Source organism: Lissotriton vulgaris, chromosome 6, assembly GCF_964263255.1.
Source record: "Lissotriton vulgaris chromosome 6, aLisVul1.2, whole genome shotgun sequence".
Classification (NCBI taxonomy): domain Eukaryota; kingdom Metazoa; phylum Chordata; class Amphibia; order Caudata; family Salamandridae; genus Lissotriton; species Lissotriton vulgaris.
Window position 1 is genome coordinate 200899944 of NC_141694.1, and position 25362 is coordinate 200925305.

A 25362-nucleotide genomic window follows, 5' to 3' on the forward strand; every position below is an offset into this window, starting at 1 on the left:
CAATGTAACAGCAAGTGAGTAGCTTCAATCAGAGCTGGTGGCTCCTTTGTTCTCTACCCCAAACGCGACTCCAAAGCAGTGATACAGTGCTGTTTGAGACACACACAACAACATGCTACAGAGATCGGGGGTTTCACAGCTCTCACAGTGCTTGCAGTGCTTGCAGTGTTCCCGGTTCAAATAGTTCCTGCAGAGCACTCGTGCCAGCTGCACAGCCACACAGATTTTACAGTGTTTTTTTTTGTTTTTTTTTCCACGGTGCACTGTGCCGCCAGGATCAATGCTGTACTGCTTCTCCCTGCCGTGCTCAGAGCTCAGAGCCGGCGGTTACACAGCTTGTCAGCTTCCCCCCGTGCTGCCTCAAAGCCGCCTCTCACCTCCTCTCCTTCTCCGGGCTGGCTCCGTGGCTCTCGGCTCTGCGCCTCTCGGCTCTGCGGCTTCAAAGCCCCAAGGCGGCACCCAAGCTCTCCAGAGCCCCAATCCTCTTGCATCAGCCATAGGCTTTTACAGCTGACCGCCGCCGTAGCTTTTCCTCTTCTTGCGGCTGCTCGGCTGCTCGTGGTCCGTGGCGTGGAGAGGCGGTTTGCTGTGGCTGTAGCATCCGCTGCACTCCGCTCTCTACTGCTCTCTACCGTCCGCAAGAAACCGTACCAAGTGAATCAGTGGAGTGTGATAACTACCGCAAGGGTAGTGTAACGCAGCTTTCAACATCCCAGCCTATCGCTGGAAAATAACCCTGTGACAACCTGGAATTCACAACAAGGCGGTAGCATGCAATAGTCTGCCGAAACCGCGGACAATGTCAGCGATACAACCACCTCAATGGAGAAAAAAACACAAACCACAACACCAAAAAACCTGCAATGGGCCAAAGCTCGATGAGGAAATCAGCAATAAGCAGCGCCAGGCCTGCAACACACACCTGGCAAGTGGGAAAAATCACCATAACAGTAGAAAAAACACCCAAACACAAACTGACCAACACCCACGCACCATGGAGGCAACTGGAGCAGCCGCAGAGGATGAGCGCAACCCCACAAGCCCCCCGGACGATCGACCCGGGACCTTGGGGACAGGGAAGGGCAAGGACAAGAAGAAGAGGAAGACGAAATTCAGTCTGCAGGAGAACAGGATCATAGTCAAGGAGGTGATGGAACACCATCAACAACTGTTCGTCACCTCCAACGTGTCACTGGGAATCAAAAATGGAATATGGCGGGACATCGTGGTTAAGGTGAATGCCGTCAGGGAGCACAAGAGGACAATGGACGAGGTCAAGACGCGATGGAATGGTATCAAGCTAAAGACCAAGGAGAAACTCTCGCCAACTAGAAGGCAGCAACGTAGACTGGAGGTGGGGGCCAGGTGCCACAGCTCTTGCTGGATGACATGGAGGAGCTGGTGTGAAAGTCATCAGTGTGGAGACTGTGTCCGGAGTCGGGGGATCGGACACTGCTCAACAGCATACAACACAACCGCAACAGGGTGAGTGACCGACAGGTACTGGGGAGATGGGTGAAGATGGGCACAATGGCACACATGCACAATCAAGCTGAGCACAGTGCACACCCACAATGACTCTGGGTCCTCGACCAGATCTGCGGACTGTCACAATGTACAATGCCATGCTGTCTGAATGTCAACATGTACCATGCGGATACATGCATGTGGACACATTGTAAAACACCATCTCTCCTTCACATCACACCTCCTGCAGAGCAGTCCCAGCCACTCTTCACTGATGATGATGAGGACAATACCAGCATCGACACCCAAACCATCCAAGACATCATTGACCTCATCCGCCACGCACCTCCAGGATCAGGGCAGCCCAGTTGCATTGAGGAGACCCCACCCACTACCCAAACCACCCAGCAGGAGGCATCCACAGCCCTGGCACTCTCCCATGACCCCCAGGAACACATGGCCTTCCAATGCCATGTGCTGGAGTGCTAGAGGGAGATGGCTGAGCAGTTGTGGTTGGTCTTTGGCATCATGGCAACCAAACATGATGCCCTCCTTGGGTGTAAAGACCCAATCCATGGTCTCCAACGAGCCCTGACTGACATCCCTGGAGTCATTATGCGGAGAGAACACCTGTCCGCTCAGAGTGGCTACAGCGATACCAGCCGTGAGCTGGCACACATGCGGAGGCTCATGGGAGACATGGTGCGGATGGAGGTAGAAAGGATGGCAGCCACCACTGCACATCAGCGGAATGTAGCTGGGATCTACCATGCCCTGCAGATCCTCATCATGGCATTTCTGCCACAAGGCATGGCGATGATGAATGCTGCTGCCCTCACACCATCCACATCTCCACCCCCATGTGTGACAGTGCCTCCCAGTGCGGCAGGCCTATCCACTCCGGCATCTGATGTGTCAGTGGGACACAATGCGGCTGACAATCCTCCTCCGGCCCCTGATGTGTCAGTGGCACACAGTGCCGCAGCCGGTGCAGCAACACCCACAGGTGGGGCAGAGCACTCATAAGGGGACAAGGACGTGGATGTGCCTGTGATCAGAAGAACTCAGTAGCATTCATTTCCATCAGGTAGCCTGTTTCTGCTTGGTCCCGCACATGGCCTCATTACCTGCCACTGACCCCTGATTCACTCATATGCACTCACCTTGGACAGCGTTATGGACTGCCACATCCTGTTTGATGACCAATGACACAGCGACCAGAGTGCGGACTGTGTCCTTCCTCTTCCGCAGTACTTGTTATCCTCGGATGGACTCGGCTGGACCTCCCCGGGCCCATATTGTGTAGTGTGCTCGGCATTGCCCTATACCGATCCAGCTGCAGAACTGCACTGGATGTGCAATAAACATTCAGTGACGCACTGCTGTGTCATGTCTTTCAACATTCATGTATGTATGTGTAGATGAATGTAGGGACAGTGATTACCCTTGAGTCAATCATGCTCATCCTGTGGGATGCCAGCCAGAGTGTGCGACATAGCAATTTGTGTAACTGGTCCTGTGGACACCACAACAGGGACACATGCATAAGCCACTTCCTTGTCCAGACATGGACTGAACCACCCCCAGAGCCCAGAAGTCATTGTTGCAAGCCATGCGTTGTTCCGGCATACGGCAGGCCAGACCACTCTGCCAATGCTCCGAGGAGGGGCCTCATTGCTACCCGTGGCAGGCGTACTTGCAGGTGGTGTGCAGGTCACTGGTCTAGTTGTCAGCATGTCACAGCCACTCCCTGAGGGTAGGTTTGTATGCACACCACATCCATCTGGCACAGGCGTCACAGGCCATGTGACCCTGCAAATATAAGGGGCTGACAACGTCACATTCCCCATTGCAGGTGGTGACTGGATGACGGACGCTCCACGGTGCTCAATCATAAAGGGCCCATGATTTGCTGCGTACAGGGTTGGTGGTACCCGAACGCCTTGCAGCCGACATGGGCCTACCACCATGTGGCGCTGACTGGCGTAGCACTGGGTTAGTGGCACCCGAAGGCCTTGCGGCCCACACAGGGCAACCACCATGTGGCGCTGACTGGCGTAGCACTGGGTTAGTGGCACCCGAAGACCTTGCGGCCAACACGGGCCTACCACCACATCTCACTGACTGGCGTAGCACTGGGTTAGTGGCACACAGAGCATTGCAGCCGGCACAGTCACCCCACCACGGGGCGCTGACTGTGGTTGAACAGGGTTAGTGGCACACGGAGCATTACGGCAGGCACAGGCAACCTGCCACAGGATGGTGACATTCTATGCACTGAGGTAGGGGCACCTTAAAGTGCTGAGCGGGTGTGCAGCCTGTGATGATGCCCCGTCCCTGCGGTCCGGACAGCTCAGGTTTTGTGTGCCCTGCTGGACCGCAGTGTAGGCCAGAGCCAGCGGGCAGCGCGGGCCTACCGCCACGTGGCCTCGCTTCCGGGATCACAGAGTTAGTGGCACCCATTGGGCTGAGCAGGTGTGCAGCCTGCGATGGTGCCAGGTGCAATGGTATGTCCTAAGTCACGGAGTGATCAAGACCCAGCACCAGACGTGAGACCTGGTGGCCTGCAAAACGTGGCTGCATGGTGTGGAGGGTGCCATGTCCGCCAGCTAGGCTTGTGGCGTGCAGCGGCACGTAGTGTGACCTCCTGTCTGCACGCTGGTAGCGGAAGGTGAGCAGTGTGCCTCGGGTGTGCATGCGCGGGCATGCTCCGATGAGTGGCGGGAGGGGCTGGGGTGCCTCTGTCTGGGTGTGCATGGGCGGGCAGGGGGGCAATGTTGCCTTGTGCAGGGTGTGTACTGTCCCAGTCATGTATCTGGACTGTTTCAGATGACGGGTCTGACTCTGATGTGTGACCTAGTATACTGCTATCCATACCGGCAACTGGTTGGAGACACACCGTTGGCAGCAGGTGAGCATTGTGGCCTGGGTGCGCAGGGGCGGCATCTCTCTCTCTCTCTCTCTCCTTCTCTTCTTTTCTCTCTCTCTCTTCCCCTCTCTCCTTCTCGCTCTCTCTCTCCAACTCTCTTCTTCTCCCTCTCTCTTTCCCCCTTTCTTCTTCTCTCTCTCTCTCTCTCTCCCCCCTCTCTTCTTCTCTCTCTCTCTCTCTTTCTCTCCCCCTCTCATCTTCTCTCTCTCTCTCTTTCTCTCCCCCTCTTGTCTTCTCTCTCTCTCTCTCTCTCTCCCCTCTCTTCTTCTTTCTCTCTTTCTCTCTCTCACCCCCTCTCTTCTTCTCTCTCCTTCACTCTCTCTCTGTCTTTGATGTGCGCAGGACACACCTTCTCATCATGTGTTTTGTCTTGCAGGCTGTGATCTACGGATTTTTCCATGTTTCATCATTTCATTTCAATGTTCATTTCAATAAAATTTCATTGGTTGCTTCGAAAGTGAATGTGTGATACTCATTGCTGTGACGACAAATGCATGTCCCCAGTTCTGATTGTGCGACATCAGGTGGATTATTTTTTACATGTTTAGGTGTAGCTGATGTGGAATGTCTTTGGTTGGGGGGGTGCCAGGGAGGGGTGTTCTTGGGTGTGGTGTTGGTGGGTGTTGTGGCACTCTTTGGTGTCCGTGCTGCATGTTCAGTTGATCGACGGCATCTGTTTGTCTTCAGGTGTGGCTCTGGGCTATGCTCCCTTTTGTGGTGGAGGCTGTGGTCCGACTTTACACCAAAACAGAACAGGTGTTAAATTCCTGCCTTATCACGTGTTTTGTGTTCTTATCGCCAATCTGGCTGGTTGTTGAGAATGCTGAGGAGTGATGTGGTTGCTGCTTTTTGTTTGGGAACTCCTGCTCTGCATCCCATTACCGATAGTTGCCGGAGTCATCCGTGGCGATGTTTGCTGTGGATGCTAATGCTGGAAATGTGGTGCTGTGGGCTGTTTGTGAATGGGGAGGTAAATTTATCAGGACTTTGGCTTTGCTAATGTGCCGTTGTAGGAGAGTGGGGTCTGCAATCCTATGGTCACCCCCGATTTTTGCTTTTTGCTTCACTGGTTTACGACTTTCCCTGGCTGTGGGCCTGCTAATCAGACCCACAGCCTAGCTGTTCTCTCTCTAAATTGATGCACATGTACCTTAGGTGCATTTACCAATTGGTACTGGGTCACCTTATCAGTCCCTGTACAGCATACCTTAGGTATCCAGGGCATAGGTGGACCCAGGGCCTACCAGGGGCTGCAGCATGTATTATGCCACCCCTGGCTGGCCACCCAAATCTGACACAACTGGCTGCACGACAGCTGGGGCAAGGTGGTATACTCACCCTTTGCTTTAGATGTAGTATTCCTATATCTAAACCTAAAATGGACACATGTATTCCTATCAGTCACTCCTATGGCAGGCCTTATCAATCCTGAAGGCAGAGTGCTTGGAATTATGTGAGATGGTGCTCTGGCATGAGCTGAGCCCGTTTGCAGCTTGCGGAACCAAGTCCTAATAGCTGTTCCATGATAACGCGTACCATATACTCTGAAGTGCATTATAATCCTCGCGGTTATTTGCTAACTTTGGTATCGCATTATCAAAACATGTCGAGTAAGGTGTCATACGAATTGGAATACTAACCCCTCGCCAATTCTGGCGACGGGGTTAGCATTCCACCCTTCTAGAGGGACACAACATGTATGTAACTGTGAACCCCGGTTAAAGTTAACTCAAGCCTCAGCATCACAAAATGGATGCTGCCACCACAGACACAAGTCTGACCTCCTGCTGCTGGGAGTCCTTCCAGCGAGGAGAGCTCGGACAAAGGGTTTCCTGTCAGGGGCGGTGCTAGCACCATCCCAGACAGGATTTTGTGTATCCCAGGTAGGCAGGGCTGAGAGGAAGGTGACTGCAAGTGGCACCCCGGTGCTCACTGTGCATATGCCGGCTAAAACCAGTTCCAGGGGCACCCCAGCCCCTGAGCTGGGGAGAGACTGGACAAAGGAGAGGGGTGTAACCACCCCCCTCCTGGTCCCACCCATGGGCAGGACCTAGTCGCGTGCCAGTCCCTTTTCTTAGGATAAAGGTAGGAGCGGGCCCCCTTCTCAAATTAGATAATCTTGAATCTTGAACTACTTTCCACGAAAGGAACTCTTGACATTCTCTGAAGACTCTCCCTTGTGGCTAAAGAGTAGCCACCCTGCACCAGCAGGCACCACCTAAGTGGTTGCGGTTTGCGGCACGTCCATCCTCCGGCTCAAGACTGCCCAGCTCAACGAGACCCGGATTCCCTGCCATCTCTGACCTCCACCTGCATCATCAGCCCGCTGAGATTCGTGGGTGCGACGAGACCTGAGGGACTGGCCATCTTCAAAACCTGCACAACGCTTATCCAGCACGACCGCCGAGGGATCCTTGAGTGAGTGCACTGGGGTTTGAGAAGCCCCAACCCTGAGCAGCTCCAGCACCGAAGTCCAGCCCTCCAGCATCCACGAGATCTGCGTGGGGTCCTTCTGCTCTTTGCTGCTTGCCAAGTTGTCCGGTCGCTTGCCCGTTGGCTAGTGGGCCTCCTGACGACGTACCACGACGTTTTCACCACCGGTCTGGTTGCTCAAGACTGGCCCTTGCTCCCTTCCAAAAGAGGAGCACCCCGGACCCCCCTGGTCCACTCCAGACGCCATTTTGACTCCGCGTGGGTTTGCCTTTGCCAAGGCTTGTTGCTCCAATCCTGGTTCCAGCATCGCCGACAGCAGACACCCTCGTGGGACAGCTCGCACCTCCAGCCTGGTCGCCGACAACACCTTCTGGCCCATGTGACTGCAGAGTCCAGTGTCGCCCACTCACCTGATCGCGGTGACCTCATCCGGTGCCATCCTGGTGCCCACACAATCACTGGCTAGTGATTAAGAACTAAGTCCCCTCTGCTTTCAGGTCGTCTCCATCATCGATCCAGCATTGGATCACACCGAACTTCTTCACTGGTCGCCTGCCAGCAACTTCTTCTTTCAGGTTCCATAGACTACAACGAGGATTCCCGACGTCTTTTGAACCCTATGCAGCCGCAGCCCCTGGGCTAGGTAACCCGAGCATTTCGGTGCTCCAACGCAGGTTCACTATCCAAGTGTCCAGATCCTTTTTCGTTTTCATTCTACCTAGTCGGATTCGTCCGGAAACAGTAACTTTAGAATTGCTAGCATCCATAGACTCTGTCCCGCATCCCGCGTGAGAGTGCACACTCTGCACCCGAGTTCCCTAGGCCTCCTGCTCCTAACCTTAGAGTTCAGTAGTGTAGGCATGGGCGGAAAATCCGTTCCGCTCGCGGATTTTGCGGATTTTCGGGAAATCCGCAATCCGCGAGATTTGCGAATCTCCCGCAAAATCCGCAAATCCGCGAGCAGCGGATTTTGCTCGCACTGCTCGCACTGTTCGCGTGAGTTCGCGTGAGTTCGCGCCCCGCGAATAAGTGCAAAATTGCAGAAATACGATTTTAGCAAAACTGAAAGTAACTACTTACCAGGTTCAAAAGTTCAGGCTCATCATTAGTAGCCATTTCCTGTAGTGCTTCCTGAGGGGCCCCTCCAGAGTTCAGTTGCCAGTTGAAACTATTATGTGACCCTGCTCTGAACCTCAGAATAGTTACACATATGCCACAAAGGTCCTGAATTACAGCTAAGGGAGACAAGCAGGAGCCAGGCTGGAAGTTAAAATCCATTAATCAGCCCCTAATTCATTATTGTCAGTTGGGGCAGGGCAGGTGTTGTAACTAATTTTGCAACAATGAAAGCACTTAGCAAGTGCAAAAGATCACTAATCAGGGCGCACTAAGGAAGCAGGTGCCAGCTAAAAAAATATTCTGTGACACATTAATCAGCCCCAAATTAATTCAGGTCACTTGAGGCAGGGAAGGTGTGCTTTGCTTTGCCAAAAATAATGTACACTGGACAACCAGAGGGTGTGGTGATGAAACAGAGGGTGGCATGGGTGGGCCAGAGGGTGGCATGAGTAGTCAGAGAGTGGCAGTGGTGACAGAGAGTGGCAGTGATGAAGAAGAGTGTCCCAAACAGGCTGGACACGTAGAAACAACAAGTTCGCGAAACTTGCGACCCGACAGGTAAGTTCGCAATTTGCGAAAGTGTACAAAACCCTCGCGAACTGGCAGAAACACGGGCGAACACAAAAAAACCAAAAATCCGCAAATTCGCGGGAATTCGCGGATTTTGCGGATTGCGAATCCGCAAATCCGCAAAATTCGCGAACGCGAGATCCGCAAAATTCGCTCATGCTTACAGTAGTGTAGTCCTAGCGGTCCTGAAGCCTCTGGATCGTGTTACTCACCTGCTAGCATTTTGCATTCCACTTTTAGAGTATATGGTTTTTCGTGCCCCTTGGGCATTTGTGTAAATTGTGCAACTTGTAGTATTTTCGTAAGAGTTTTGTATTGTGCTTAGCTCCCTGACTCATAAAGAGTTCAGGGTAGACTTGTTATTAATAAATATCCTTTATTTTTTATAACAACTTGTGTGGTGTCCTTTCACTTGGTGTTCAAGGGGTATATGTGATGGTAAAACAGCTGGCTTAACACGCCCTCTAGAGTTTAGCCTAAAGACTGCTTTTGTACACGCTACTAGGATAGCTGGTCTATAAGGTTGACTTACAACCAATCATCAATAAGGGTCCTTTGGTATGATACACAGTGACCACTAGAATAGTGAGCACTATATATCAGGCCAACTTCTCACAGCGGTTAATTCGGCGATAGCTCCTTGTGAATATGCCCCTTAGTGTTCTCTGTTATGGTAATTTCACAGTTTACAGTGACTTTTTTTTTGTGTTGAAATTTTTTATTAGAAATTTGAAGATAAAAGTACAGATGGAAATAATGATACAGAGTAAAATCTTTGGTAAGAAAAAAAAAAAATTGTACAAATGAAGAGAAGCATTACACAGAATATAATAAATATGAGAACATAAGGATAACGTATATTCCGTAATCCTAAATGCAATAATAATGAAAAGATTATACTTTTGCTCAGTCATTTACTTACAGGGAAAATCTCACACAAAAGTAAATGTTTGAAATCATCATTGATAAATGTCAGTTTTAAAACTGAATCACCATTACATTCTTTAGTGTTTAAAAGGGGTGTAAGCATTGGATGTATATCGTCAGGGCAAAATTCTAATAATGTTCTTTTAATCTGTCTAAATCATATATAAAGATTTAAGTATTCAGTTGGCCTCACGCACAGATGGTGGCCAAGTATTTATAGCAAGGGCACACACTGATGTGTCAGCTTTGGAGAGCAAACAGCATTATATTGGCATTTATACTGCACTTTTGTACCTCTTCTAAGTACCTAAGCGCTAATAAGTGACCACGTTTTGGATTATGACGTTTGGATGAGTTTGCCATTCATGTTGCCACAGTGTTAAAAAGGTAGACGAAGCAGCAATTCCTTAAAGGTTGTTTATTCCAGTATAAACATAGAAGCACAGGCGGAGCCAGGAACACATCTCACAGCAAGGCAGCCAGATAGTAACTGACCCACAAAAGAGAACACAGTTGAAGTGAGAGTAAACATTCTAGAGGCTCGCTCCAACACGAGCCTTAAAGCTACACATAGGAATAATTCATAACATAACACATCCCCCCCCTTCAACGAACAAAAATGGAAACGGTGGAGGGAAGGAAAGGAAGGCGGGGAAAAAAAGAGACAATACAAGGAACAAAACAAAAGGAAGTCTAGCTAACATAATCTTTAAACCAACCAGGCAAACCTCTTAGAACTACCTGTGACTGGTAAAGTCGAAACAGAATTAGCATCAGTAAGGGCAGGGCAAGAAACCACATTAGTGTCCTTAAGGTCAACAACGCCTTGGCTAGGGAGAAGCTCATCTTGAGCCTGACAGGTAGAATCACCAACCACCACTTCCCCCTCCCTTAATTGAGGAAGTGACAAATCCGGCACTAACTGAGACTGTAGCTCAGTATTCTCGAAATAATCTTCAATCCAATCAAAATCACCACAACATTTCTTCCCAGGCTCCATGTTCTCCACATCATGATCTTGGCAACTGTCAAAAGCCACATCCTTTAAATTCCAAACTTTGCCATCGCTCAGTCTAACAGAGTTCCTGAGAACATCAACAACCATTTTAGGCGAATCAAATTTATTCTCACCCTTCACAACTCTATAAGGTTTTCTAACTCTTACCCAGTCACCAGCTTTTACAACAGTGTCTTTAGCACCATGACGTTTATCATAGTATACCTTGCTTTTGTCGTGAGCCAAAACAAGATTTTTTTTCACCTCCTCAGGGGACCATTCCTGAACACTGGCCCACATGCATCAAGCACTTTTTCATTCGCAAACGGTGCGATTCCTTAAAATCGGCCGTTTGCGAATGCAAAAGTGCTTTTTGGGATGCATGAAGCAATTTTAGAATTTGCAACATTGTTGCGAGTTCTAAAATTGGGGGTGCTTTTAAGAAGTCGCAGATGTGCGACTTCTTAAAAGCAATGCATCATCACTTTTGACAAGTGAAAATTCGCACTTAGGGTTCCAAATTTACCGAGTGGTTGAACCACTCGGTAAATTTGGAAAAAGTGTTTAAAATGCTTAAAATGTTATTTTTTCAACATTCATGTTACGGACACACATGTCCTTAGGACATGTGTGTGTGCAACATGATGCGAAAAATACATTTCAGGGGTGCATGGGGGGGTCCTTTGGACCCCCCCCTGCACCCATGAAATTTTCTAAGTGCCACTCGCAATTTGCATTGACTCCTATGGGCCTTTTGGCCCATAGGAATCAATGGAAATTGCGAAAATTAACTTAAGAATTCGGTATTTCTTTGGGATTCGGTAAAAAATGCGATTTTTACCGAATCACAAAGAAATACCGAAAAAAATGATGCATAGCATTTTGCATTTCCTAAATAGCGATTCCTTAATTTTCGCTATTTAGGAAATGCAAAATCCTACAATGATGCATGTGCCCCACTGTCTTTAAAAACCCAACCTGGATTAAACTTGCATCTGGGTAATCTACCTCTCATCATTACAAAAGGGGAGACACCAGTACAATTATTCAAAGTGACTTTGTAGGACCAAACAGCCTTCTGTACCTCCAATTTCCAATCTAACTTCTTGTTGTTAGCTGCTTGCAAAATACCTTTAATAACCCTATTAAAGCGTTCTACTGTTCCATTCCCACTAGGATTGTACAAGGAGGTGGTTTTATGTGTAATGCCACATTTTACAAAATACTCTTTGGCATCTTTTGATAAAAACTGTACTCCATTATCCGTTAGGATATTCACTGGTAATCCTTCCACTACGAAAATTTTGTCCAAAAACTTTAAAACAGCTTGAGTGTCCACTTTTCCTACGAACTTAACTATAGGCCATTTGGTAAAGAGATCAATAGCCACCAGTCCATATTCCTTTGCATCCCCAATTGGACCAAAAATGTCCACTGCAATAGTCTCCCAAGGAAGACTAGGAATGAGTCCCTCACTCATGGTTGGTCTCAAAGTCCTCAAAGAGTTATCAGCTGAACTACAAACTGAACAACCCCTTACAAAAATTTCTACCTCTTTGTCAACTTTCGGCCACCAAAACAAATTTTTGACAGCTAATTTTGTTCTTACTATGCCGAAATGTCCCTCATGGCACATCTGCAAGATTCTTTTCCTTAACCCAACAGGTGGGACAATCCTATCACCCCTCATCAGAACTTCTCTTTCCAATGATAGCTCAGATCGAATTTCCCAATATGATTTCAAACTGCCTGACATAAATTTTTCTTTAGGCCATCCTTGACAGATAAACTTTGAAACTTGCACCAAATCCTTGTCCAAACCATGCTCCTTTAACCAATCCTCCCTGCTGATGGCTGGAACCCCATAATCATGTACAAACGCCACAGTGAAATTCCCCCATGGGTCATCAACACATTCCTCTAGAGGGGAAGGTAATCTTGATAAACAGTCGGCTATCACATTGTCTTTCCCCGGTACATAAGTGATGCTGTATATGTATTCTTTCATACGCATGGAAATCCTAGCTAACCTAGCTGAAGCAGTTGCAGTGCCCTCAGTAGATACGATGTGGACTAACGGTCTATGATCAGTCCTGATGTTTACCATTTTACCCCACACAAAAGCACGAAAATGCTCTAATGCCCATGCACAGGCTAAAGCTTCCCTTTCTATGATAGGGTATCTGCTTTCTGCTGGTGACAAGGCGCTGGATGCAAACAAAATAATCCTCTCTTTTCCATTTTCTCCAATTTGTGATAAAACAGCGCCTAAGCCTTTATCGCTTGCATCGGTTGTCAAAAGACAATCTAAATTAGGATCAAAACTAGATAAGGCATTTACTTTCTGTAGTTCCCACTTAATCTCAGCAAACTCTCTTTCACATTCCTTAGTCCATTCAAACTTTACATTTTTCTTTAACAAGGACCTGATATTATACACCTTAGAAGCGAAGTTCTTAATGAACTTAGCGCAGTATGCTGCCATTCCCAAAAAAGATTTGATTTCTTCCTTAGATTCAGATGCAGGCGAAGCAACAATGCTTTCAATAAGTGACGCCTTCGGCCTGACACCCTTCTCGCTGATGATATGGCCAAGATAAGAGACACTTCACTCACCAAATTTGCATTTGGATAATTCAACAGTTAAACCTGCAGAATTAAGTGTGTCAAAAACCTTCCAGAGTTTAGCATCATGATCCTCTTTGTCAGTACCTGCAATTAAAACATCATCCTGGAAAAAACAAATGCCATCCATATCACCAAACAATTTGTGCATTAAACGCTGAAACACAGCTGCGGCCGATGCAAGGCCGAATGGCATTCTTATAAATTGGAAACAACCAAACGGCGTGATGAAGGCCGTTAAATGTCTTGATTCAGGATCCAAAACTACTTGGTGGTAAGCAGCTGAAAGGTCTACCGTAGAGAACCAAGTTGCCCCTCTTAAGGAAGAAACCATCTCGTTCATTTTGGGTAAAGGAAACCGTTCAATTACAATATTCTTGTTAAGGTGGCGTAAATCGATACACAAACGAATTTTGCCATTGGATTTCCTTGCTACAACTACTGGACTAATACACTCTGAGGAATCTACCTCTTCAATAACACCCTTTGCTAAAAGACCTTGAATTTCTTTCTTAACTTCGTCCCTTATCAACAGGGGAATAGGTCTGACCTTGTGCACCTTTGGTTGTGCATCACTCTTGAGCATGATTCTATGCTCAAAACCTTTTAACTCACCTAAGTGACCACTCACAACATTTGTGAATTTACTTGTTAAGGCCTCTTCTATTTTACTACACTCATCTAAAACCAACACTTTCTCCTTGCTGTTTGGGTCTAAGATGATGTGGAGATTTTTCTGGTCAAACCAGCCGAGGACAGATGGTCCCGTTTTGGCTATGTATAATTTACCTCTAGTAAGTCTACCTTTGAAGAGGAAAGTGAGCCATCTGAAACCTAACAACCCTATTCTTTCTCCTGTGTAACTCACAGGATTAACATCTGAGGGATTCAACTTGTCCCCTATTTTATGTGTAAATTTCTTCCTCCATACATCCTCGTTAACAATTGTGTATGGGGATCCAGAATCAGCATACACATTTACCTTAATGCCACCTAAAGACACTTCACAAATTGGTTTACCTTCCATTGCTTCATCAGTGATGTTTAACATGTAATTACCCCTTACATTTTTAACACAACCATCCTCATCTTCACCACTCTCACTAGCACTCACATCTTCATTCCAAATACATTTAACATCGCTGCGCTTGCGACACATTTTGCTAAAATGTCCTATTAGACCACAAACACTACACTTTTTCCGTAAAGCAGGGCACAACTTAAAATAAGCCATATGTTCTTTGCTACCACAACGGTAACATCTTCTATCCTCCGACTTGTTGTCTCTTGCTTGATTCTTGAAGGGTTGATTAAAGTTCTTGTTCTGAAATTGTTTGGTCTGATTCTTCGTTGTTCCTTGAATTTTGAAAACGGCAGATGACATTTTATCCGATTCTTTTACTGTGTCTTTGACAACAGTAGCACATCTCCCTGACATTTCCGACTTCCTCATTATAGCAAGTACATCATCTAGAGGTGAGTCACCATTGACCAAAGACGATCTTGAATTGGTGAGTTGTCATTGTGTATAACCAATTGGTCTCGAATGAGGTCATCATGCAAGTTCCCAAACTTACAGTCAATAGCGAGTTTTTTTAAGTCATCAAACCATTCATCAACCAACTCTTCCTTCTTCTGTTTCCTTTGGAAAAATGTGTGCCTCACTACACCTATGCACACCTTAGGTGCAAAGTACCTATCAATATCTGCAATTGCGTTATCAAATTCGCTTAGGTCAGCATCCACTACTTTTTGCATTCGTGAGAAGGTTTTTAAACCCTTAGGCCCTAAGGAATGTAATAGTATCCTTTTCTTTTGTTCCGGTTTCATCTTTCCATTTTCATCAATGGCGCAAATATAGTTATTAAAATATTCTTTCCATTCCACCCACTTCACGTCAGGTTGACAACCTGTAGCCCAAAAAGGTTGTGGGGGGCTAATTACAAAGCTTTGTTGGGCCATCACAGTATCTTGAGGTTGATCCCCAGTATCCATAAAAGGAATCAAACAAAAGAAAAAAAAAATGTACAACTAATATTCAATAATACACCAAAACGTAAAATAATGCAAGTGTCCCGACAGTCTCACCTGTGCTCCTCGTGAAAGGTCGATCAATTAAAAATTTCGCTTGTAAATAATGAATCTTTGCTTCGTGTCGTCTCTGTGATGGAGCGGCGTGAAACGGCGTGTGAAATTGACAAACAGCCGACAGCTGAAGTTATCACAAAATGGCCGCTACGCAGGGTCACGCAGCGTGACCTTACGCGTCTCCATCATCCCGTAATGTTCAGAGTGATGATGCCGAAGAGTCGCGTAGGCAGGAGGTGGTCGCGCAGCAAGGAACGCGACTGGAACTTTACCATGCAATCAAAAGATGCATGCGGGCGCCGTCCAAAGATCGTAAGTGGTAACGATTTTCGCCTACCTTAAGAAGATTGACAAAGTTCCTCCGTAGTTGTAGTAGGAATGGCGGAGTAGCGGTCCATAAGTAGGAGAAGTGCAGAAATGTAATGAATCATCCAATTGATTAAAGTGTCCAATATCTCCTTTTTAAAAAAATAAATAAAATAAAATAATGAAATTGATGATCCGGATCCCTCGTCGTCGCAAATTGTTAAAAAGGTAGACGAAGCAGCAATTCCTTAAAGGTTGTTTATTCCAGTATAAACATAGAAGCACTGGCGGAGCCAGGAACACATCTCACAGCAAGGCAACCAGATAGTAACTGACCCACAAAAGAGAACACAGTTGAAGTGAGAGTAAACATTCTAGAGGCTCGCTTCAACACAAGCCTTAAAGCTACACATAGGAATAATTCATAACATAACACACAGGCATGTGGCAGCACTTTAGTGAATGAGGTGACGCTCAAAAAATCTCTGTGATTGTTTATTTTCTAGTTTCCCGTAGGTTGACCCAGAGCTTCCAATTCTGTGTAGCATACCTGGATGTTTAGTGTGACACACAACACAACACAATTCCATACTACAGCATTTACTGCCACACAATTTAAAACCACCCAATATAATTACACTCCATCTAATACCACTCAACACAACATAATTCAACACCACATAATTGCACTCTACTCAATACCACATAAATACACCCCACATAAAACCAATCTATGCCACATAGCAACAATCCACATAGACTTCACACCTTGCCACATAATTCCAATTAGCATAATTTCACTCAACACCACACAGTTCCACGCTAGACAATTCAACCCGGGACGCCCTAGGGTAGCTGCGCGCTATATAAGATTTTAAAATAAATAAAATAAAATAAACCACACACATATCCATTCCACACCACATAATTCGACACCAAGCCACAAAATTCAACACAATTACACAACACACCACATAGATCTAATCCACACCACAGAATTCCACATTATGCCTCAAAGTTCCAATCCAACCCACATAATTCCACTCCACACCACATATATGCACTCCACTCCATGACACATGGGTAAAAAACTTTGTCATTTACAACACCAATAGTTTTAACTCTTGCAAAACTAGGCCTATTGGCTTTGTCAGTGGTTGTTTTTAAAGTGGTAGACATTCAGGGAAATATCACATAAAACTATGATATAAAACTAGGACAAAAATGATGTACTCTCTATGAATATCATCGGTGATTCCATACCAGTCACAGTGACACTAGATGGCAAATCAGTACTCATTGTAGCTACTCTGTTATTTCATTGGCTCCCCCCTCATTTGGATGTGGTGTCCCCTGGAAGAGGTTAGATGCCCTGACCATGCCAGCCTCCTCGCCCCATTGTCCCTTTAGCCATGACAGTGTTACAGAAGTGCAGTACAACAGCAGCTGAACACTGCACCAGAATTTGTGCAGTGGGACAATTTTTGTAATGTGGTCTAGTGCTTTGAGTGGAAGTTTGGGAAGAAGTAGAGACGATAAATGCAATTCCCAGTTCTTCCAACCAGGAAGTAGAGTCAGAATGAAGATAATTTGCTTCAAACCTTATCAATACACAGCCCCTTAGAGCAGGAGATAAGCCGCACAACAGACATCATCACTTATTAACAAAAGGCCTCTTCACATGTGCAAAGAAACCAGATTACCGTCAAGAGGGTATATTTACTTCCTCCTTGATTACCATCAAGATACTTCAAAGTTCAATGTTAACTTTTCACTCTTATAAATCATACCTGTAGGCAGCGAGGCCATACTGGCTCCTCGGATACAATGGACTTTCTGCGTCTCTTCTGTGTCTTCGCTCTGGATCTAACTCTCACCACAGGCTTTACGGTATTTCTATCACTTCTCATTTCATATTTTAAGTCCTTATATTGAGTAATGCTACCACTGCCTCATCTCTAATGTAACACCAATGTGGTCTTTCTTTTGCTAGGTTCACAGATCCTCGCTGGACTCTGGTAATTCGTCTATCACAAGCCTGATCCAGGCAAACTTTACTACTTACTAATACTTGTTCTACTCCAATGCAAAATATATTTACCATGACAATTATCTTTTTAAAATAGTTTATGATGTCGGCGGCGGCCAGCCCACGCGGGACATCCTGGAGATAAACGCTGGTATGTACTTGGATGGTTTAATCTGGGAAGAGCTGAACGTCTACAGTTCCCAACTGTTTATTTTCATATTTGAAGTTGACCTTTGGTACAAATAACTTGTCTGTATTTTCTTTCTCTGACAAAACTAAAAATAGTGATTATCCAACGATTGGGTATACATGTCTCTTGGGGATGGCAACCCATGTTATCTGATAGGTTAATGGGAAAAAAAGACATCTCTTAATGACGCTCAGCCTACTACTTCTTAAAGTGCCAGGCTTCTAGGAGCTGGACATTTACGATAGCTTTCGGTGTGTATGAGTGCATACAGGACGGCCTTGCAATATCTGGAGGCTGGAGTAGAACAACTTCTGCCCACGATATACTTTAGCTGTAACAGGCCTTTTTAAAAAACACAGGGCTCGATTCACAAAGGTAAACTGAGATGAAAGTCTAAGTTCACGACGTTTGGTATTCATAAAGGGCATTTACGAGTTGTAAAGTTAGACTTTTGGTCTCAGATAAACTTAAGACCAAATAGCATCAATCAATGAACTAATGAATGTCCTTACCACATACTTTTAAAAAAAATAATACCTCAATACAAGGGGTAGACCAAGAAGAAAACATTGGGGATACATACATTGTATTGGGGTGTATACAACGGAGTGCGCAACCATCAGACTTACTCAACCCTTAGAAATACGACTCTTTTAAATCTGTCGCTATTTCTTTGAAGGCCTTTACTTCATCTTGAGGTCTGCAGGTGAGACGCTGCAGTACCGCTTCAGTCCAAGATCTGTGTGATGACTAGAATGCAAGTCCATGTGCAACTCAAAACTCGTAATTTGAAAAGTCATTGATTAATAACATTGACTGACTTTTCAGCTTTATTCCTAATGATGTAGCCGATTAAATCCATCAGCAATTTCGCCCCACTAGCTCATAATTTTGCTGTCGTTCACAACCTTGTTCACCAAGCCAGGATTGGGTGTTGAGTAACATCACCAAAAAGTTCTATGTTTTAAGGCCAGGCCTAGAAACAGCTTTAGCTCTCTTGTCAATGTAATAATATCCAAATTATCATACTGACAATATATAATATTTATAGTGAAACAATGGCTTTCGGTCAGGCCCCTTCATCTATTGGTCTGTTTAAGTGTAAGTCACATTTTGCGTACACTCACCACAGCATTCAACAATGGGAAAAGGATCAGCCTACTTCAGTCAAGGGCCAAGGGGCGGCTCCTCTGCTAAGGCGGAGGAGCGACGCCCTACTGCTCTGTAAGCAGGTGAAAACCTAAAATAAAATGTTAATAACACACTGTTATTATAATTTTATTTTTCTGTTGTGTTGCTCAGTCGGTAAGGGGTGGGGCGGGACCGGGCTGCGTTAGAGGAGCAGGGGGAGGAGTGGTAGCACTCTGTAAGTGCGCATGACAGTTTGGCCGGCTGTCTTTGGTGGGCCAACCAGTCACGCACACTTAGCATGTTCTCCACCGGGCTGTGTGGCACAGCTTTGGTGGAGAACATGCGCAGGCTCCTAGTCCCTATTTGAGCACTGAATTATGATGCTTAGACAATCACAATGCAGCAGCAGCCTGGGTGCTTCCTGTTCCTGCTTCCTGCCCTTGGAGTCCTACAAGCTGGCGAAGAGGACAGAGCTGCAGTGGCTGACAGAAAGGTAAGTGATTTTTTTTAATTCCTTCTCCCCCACCTTCCCCTCCCGAGTCCCACCTTCACCACCACCATTAAGTAGCAGCCGCCACTGCCAGGGGTTATCATGTTGTGTGTATAATGCAATTTGAGTGACCACATGTGCACAGACACCTGTAAAGGAGTGCACTTCAGTGCCAGGACTGGCGTGCCTAGACTTCTGGACCACTTGTTTATTTTTATATTTTTTATGTTCTTGCCAATATTTTTGCATATTACTTATGTTTTTGAAACAAATGCATGTTAAATAATTGAGTTTATATTTAGACTCATCATCTTTAATAGACAGCATGCATGTGGAGGGATATCTTCTACTTTGTCTATATAATTTGCATGTTCACACTTGTTTTATTAATTTGTTCAGATATTCCAAGGCCCTATACCCTGCGTCCAGATTATAGTGATTCTGATTAAATCGCATGTGACAAACAAACTTGACAGCCCCTCAGAACCATGTGATCTAACACAAGTGTAGTGTCTTGAAAAAATACTTGGGGGCATATTTATGAATTTTTTGGTGCAGGGCAGCGCAGCAAGTCGCCTTGCTGCACTGCCTGTCACAGGGAAATGGAAGGAATGCCCCGTATTCATTCAATTCAGCACATTCCTGTCCTCTTCCATTGTGCTGGCACTGCTTTGGCAGCCTACCGCCAACATAGGCAACCTTGCGCCATGGAGCAAGGATGCCTGTATTGTAGGCAAGAATGTTTTTGCGCAGGAAGGGGCACACTGTGCAGGCTCCTAAACATCAATTAAGACGCTGCTCTCATGCTGGTACTATTATTTACTAGCATGCGAGCAGTGCTGGGATAGGCCTGAGTGGACTGGCTTATTGCTCGCTCAGTGCCTGGAAGCTTGTGTCTCTTCTACACCCGTGCTCTGCTGCACAGCTCGGGTGGAGAGATTTAAGTGCGCATGTCCGCTTGGCCAAACCGACATGCACACTGACATTGCGCACTACACTCTAGAACTGTAAGAAAAATAAAATGATAACAAAATAGTTTTATTATCATCTTATTGTTTACGTTTCCCTCAGCTGTCTCTCAGGAAGGGGGCGACGCTCCCCCGCCATAACGGATGAGCCGCCGCTGTGTGTATGTGCAAGGGGAGAGAGGGAGGAAGGGTTTAAGTGTTGTCTAATGTGGAGCTTATGTGATGATAACGCCATGATATAGTCGAGCTGACACAACAGTGAAGACTCTTCTTGTCTTCTCTACTTCACCCAACAAGGGTCCTACTGCTGCTCTCCAACTCCTAATACATTCCACTCACCCTCACAGTGTACCCTAACCCTAACCCGCTATTCGTTAAGTAGTCTCTTGTGAATACCTGATTCTGAATTGGGTTATTGGTTGCTATGATGTAGCAACTTGCTTTACACTGTTGCTTCATCATTTACGTAAGCACTTCCTTTCCTGCCTTCACCCTTCTCCCCTGGGTTTCCAGAGACCTAAGAATGGAGTCTTTATCCATCTGTCATGGATCTTCACAGACCTGATACAGGGGATATTTTGCACCTCATAAATCGAAGTGAAAACCTAGCAAATTCGAGCTTCACTCTTGTGTCTTTTTGAGGTCACTCAGACCCCTCATGAAAAGCATCTCCATATTCACAGTTATTCATCAATAATTCTACATATTTCCTGTACAGTTTTCATAGAGTGCCATGCGTTTTCTTTTGTTTACTTCAACTCTCGATGTGTGAAGTAAAAAAAGAATGGGGGTTGAAGGAAATTGCTCAGTTCTATGCTCTTCAGTCATTACCCTCAGGGTGGTGACTTGAGGATACCAGGATAGCAATCAGTCTCTCTCACCAACATGCACACAAACAGACTTATATACACATATGTGCACGCACACATGCTCACAGCATCACCAACATGCACACAAACAGACTTATATACACATATGTGCACGCACACATACACACACACATGCTCACAGCACCACAAACCTTCTTCCTGTACTAAAAACATATTTCGCAATCCAAACACACACACATAACGCAATGGCACATTCATTCATATGATAAAAACACACCCAGACACAATACACACAAATACACAATGAGATTCCAATTACAGGACACCAGAAACTCCTATTCTTGGTCACAAGTTTGAACCCAGGCAGACTCAGCCTTCCATGCCTCCATGATATGTACATTGAGTACCATAAACCGAGTATTAGTAACACCTGGCATTTAGAGAGCTTAGATGCAGCAGAAGTGCTCAATGATGCTCTGTTCTGTAAATAGCTTTTATTATCACTATTTAGTCACATGTTGTGTCTATGCCTATACATTATGATCACAATAAAGTAAATATCAGTATCCCCACACATTATTTAGTCCTGAAGCCACTATTTCCCTTTCTGCAGACTGTAATCATGATTAAATTCATGAATCTGCTTACCAAGGGGAATTTAGACTTTATTAACAGCCCCCTGGGCCGGCCATTAACTACATTTAGGCCATGTAAAGGCTTTAGATGCTGAGAAGGCTGCTGGTTTAGGCCCACTTTCCTTTTTTCCAAGGAGCCTTCAACATAGATGTTCACCTTCCTCCATATTGGATGCTTTAGAGGTAGATGGGTTCTTGAAGCTACATTGGGCGGGACAACCTCAGTGCTGCAGCTCCTTGGTCTCAGCTGCCAAATAAATAAACCCTGGTCCCACTCAGGCTCCTCTCTGCAGCTCTTGTTCATCCTGCCATGGCCCTTGGAAACTGTGAAGCCTGGACCTTTTCCTTTCACACTCTACTGTGAACAGTCATCCCAGTAACCAACGGCAAAAAGCTTCTATCGTGGCCGGCTTTAGGGTGGTGCAATAGGTGCTGCTGCGCTGACCTGGAAGGGGGTGGTGGGGGGCTGCTGTGTTAAGCAATTGCTTATGATTTAAAAGCTCAGCTTTTTCAGTCAGCAATTAAAATGTCGAAATAACTCTTGTGATTAATCAGTGCTTAATTTGAGCCAGTGGTTTTCCGGTGCTCAGCGCAAGCCCTTTATTGGTTTCAGGTGCTTAGCACCAGCACTTAATTCTCAGCACCACATTTAGGACAGTCTACCACGTGGTGGCGCTGCTCATCTAATTTGGAGATGAGCAGAACAATGGTTGCTTAGGAATACAATATACATAAACAAATGCTAATATCTTCCACCCCAGCCATTCCTTGAACTTTGGGGACCTGGATTAATCTAAAATGTCGCACTGGCAGGTGAGAGAGATGGTTACTAGCTGTTTTGGCAGCGATGACAGGGGCCATGGTTGGTGCAAGCTGCTGTAGCCTCCTGGTCAGGACCCCGGCACTTATTGTTTTACAAAATTAAGCATTTTGATTAATGTTCCTGCAAGAGAGAGAGATCAGAGTTTTGTCTAGTGTCAGTTTTGACTCTCCATAAAGTAGCGCAGAGGGTTAATATGCCTGCTGCTAAGAAAAAATCAGTATTTTATGTGGCTAGCTGAGTGGATTAGTAAAGCCAGCCTTTACCTGTTTCTTAAAACAAATTAAATGAATGTGAGAGAGGGGCTTGGAGAAAATGAGGAGCACTCTTGCCTGGTGATAGTACGGTAATCCGAGGTATAGGTGGGAGCTGCGCCAAAATAGATTGTTGCACCGGGCGTCACCAGCGCTGAAGCCGGCCCGGCTCCTATTTATTAGGGCGCTACATGAAAAGATCTGGGGGCCTACAGGCTGTACAATAATTATCTTCTAAATGTTTGTGACTACCAAGACACATACAAATGCGCGCATTTCGATGTCCACTCCCTTTAGATTGCCATCTTTCCGGCTCCTTCCTCTACAATTAGGAATGTTACAACAATCCACCGCACAGGTGAATTGTCCGTATTTATTGCATATGCAAATGTCTCCTAATATTGATTCAGGGACTCAGGATCAGGGAAGTTTAGGGGGTCAATATATTGCACATGCAATAGCCGGGAAACAGCCATTACAACGCAGTCATTACAATGCACTACATTTACAACACAGTCACTACAACGCATCTTCCTTTACATTGAATGCCATTACAACGCAGCCATTACACCGCATGTCACTACAACGCATGCCATTACAATGCATTTCACTACAACACATGCCATTACAACGTATTATAAGGTAAGTAATGGGGAATAGTAATTTTTAACCCTACACTATCCAACACTTACCCTACTGTTGAACTCAGTGGAGTGGGAATAGTAATTTTTACCCCTACACTATCCAACACTTACCCTACTGTTACCCTAAAAGTATTATGTGTTGTAATGGTATGCGTTGTAATGGAATGCGTTGTAAATGTTGTTTAAAAAAATGCGTTGTGATGGCATGCGTTGTTAAATCATGCGTTGTTGCGAAGTAAAAACCGCATTGTATAGGCATGGGTTGTACATGTTTGCGTTGTAATGTGTCCTATCACAATATCCATTTATTTGCACATGAAACTTGTGTTTGAATATTGCCCTATCTTATCGCTGAAAGTGGTACTAAAGGGGATGTATTTCTGCATACGCCAATAGTAAGGTTTCTTTGTCTAAAAAATAAATGTTAATTTATTGATGTTGGTGTTATGTGTAGAGTTTGGAAACACAACTAGACACAGCGTACCCAGAAGCCAACCTATCCAGACGGCATTGCAGGGTGTTCTGGTGTGGAGTGCCTGCTGGAGCGCAGGAACCTCCATTCATTTTTCAGCAATACCTGCTGAGCACTGCGAGTATTTACTGAGAGATAATGAATGTATTTATTAATGACATGGGCATAACATAACATGAATTAAAATAGACTCATAGGGCCTCATCATGAGGGCACAAGTAAACCTTACAGTAACTCCACCCCTGAAATTTCTAATACTTGGGGTACTGTTACAACCTGGAGTGGGGCAAAGTTGTTGAGGGTCCCCTTAGAAATTATGAACTAATTTAAGATCAGTAATTGAGGTTTTTTCCAGTGGCAGCTGTCAATCATTCAATATGATGGGCCCGGTGTAATACCTGCCAGGAATCCACCCCACATATACTCATTCCCTATAACATTTACTCTCTTCCCCCTAACTCACTCTTTATCTCACATTCTCTCACTTATTCATTTTCACTCATACTCAATCCCATTCACTGTTACTCACACACAGACATAATCATTCTCACTGGTTCTCATTATCACTTACAAACACACCTACACAAAATCAACCTTCCACACTCACTGACTCTGGAACCTGATGCAACTGCACCTACTGCACCACTGGTAGCTAAACCCCTGACTCACGTCCTCAATCTCTAGTCATTTACTCAGTCTAACAAGCTCACACTCCTTTACTCACTCCCTCATACTCACTTTCACTTATTCAGACACATGCTCAAACTCAGATTCTCACTCACTTTTGACAATTGCAAACACATTTTCACACTCAATTCCATTCACTTTGAAGCACTCACTGACACATACATACAAGAAAAGAGAAGCTGCATTTTTTTTTTACTTAGCTCGCTTCCTATGCTGGCAACTTCGAGGCTCCATGGCAGTATCTTCGCCGGAATCTGGCGCTGGACTTTCGAATCAGAAAGCAATTATTCCTAAAGAGGAGCTCGACAGATCAGCAAGGGAAGGTTTGAAATGCAAAGACCCACCTCAATCCTCTCCAGTTTCTTGATTGGACTGGAAGCTCAGCCTATAAGAAGCTGGGACGGAGCTGGGGAACCTGTGTGACTTCTCACTGGCCTCAAGGATGCACTGAGATGTGCCCTGACAGCCACCCTGAGGCAGATGCAGTATGTCTGCTAAATAAAATGGACTGTGCCTGTGTGAGGGTACTAAAGTTGAACTACTCCCCTCAGATGTGCACAATCTAGAGATTCGCCTGCAGAACGTTGTGTTTTAACAGCACTCAGTAGCTGGATCATGCCTCGACCCTCTCACCCCCTCCTCCTCCTGTCAACAGGAGACTGGAGACAAGGCTAACTGGGCCTACCTGTGACTGGCAGTGTGCACCAAAGCACAAAGGTCTTATTTTCATGAATATTGCTGGATTAAATGA

The 25362-nt window shown here is 45.7% G+C and overlaps 1 pseudogene across 1 annotated transcript in view; it reads left to right on the plus strand.

Moving 5' to 3' along the window:
* The first annotated feature begins 17246 nt into the window (after positions 1 to 17246).
* LOC147707019 (meprin A subunit alpha-like) overlaps positions 17247 to 25362 on the plus strand; it is a 119842-nt pseudogene continuing 111726 nt past the window's right edge. The window contains exons 1-3 of the transcript XR_015296605.1: positions 17247 to 17351; positions 17455 to 17479; positions 17588 to 17641. The product of XR_015296605.1 is annotated as a meprin A subunit alpha-like (transcript). The remainder of the gene's footprint in view (positions 17352 to 17454; positions 17480 to 17587; positions 17642 to 25362) is intronic.